Source organism: Bison bison, unplaced genomic scaffold, assembly GCF_000754665.1.
Source record: "Bison bison bison isolate TAMUID 2011002044 unplaced genomic scaffold, Bison_UMD1.0 scf7180017855607, whole genome shotgun sequence".
Taxonomy (NCBI): domain Eukaryota; kingdom Metazoa; phylum Chordata; class Mammalia; order Artiodactyla; family Bovidae; genus Bison; species Bison bison.
In genome coordinates this window covers 17263-17531 of record NW_011486180.1, presented here as the reverse complement: position 1 = coordinate 17531, position 269 = coordinate 17263, and positions in this window count along the sequence as shown.

Here is a 269-nt window from a genome sequence, read left to right as displayed (position 1 = left end):
CCTCAGAGGTGCAGACTCAGTTGGGCCTGCGTTTTGTGCCCTTCCCAGGTCCGAGCAGCTCAGGTGATGAGGTGTTTGGTGAGCGCAATTGCTGCGATTTATCGCCTCCCTGCCGCTCGTTTATCTAGGTGTACAACTGGCGCACCTTCTCAGGCGGATGTTGACCGTCCAGACCCCCAAGAAGTTTTAGTTAGCAAAAAGGCCTGCTTACAGTTTTCTAGATAATTTCTCTCTGGGGCTGCGATTGCCCCCTTCTGGCTCTGGCTGCC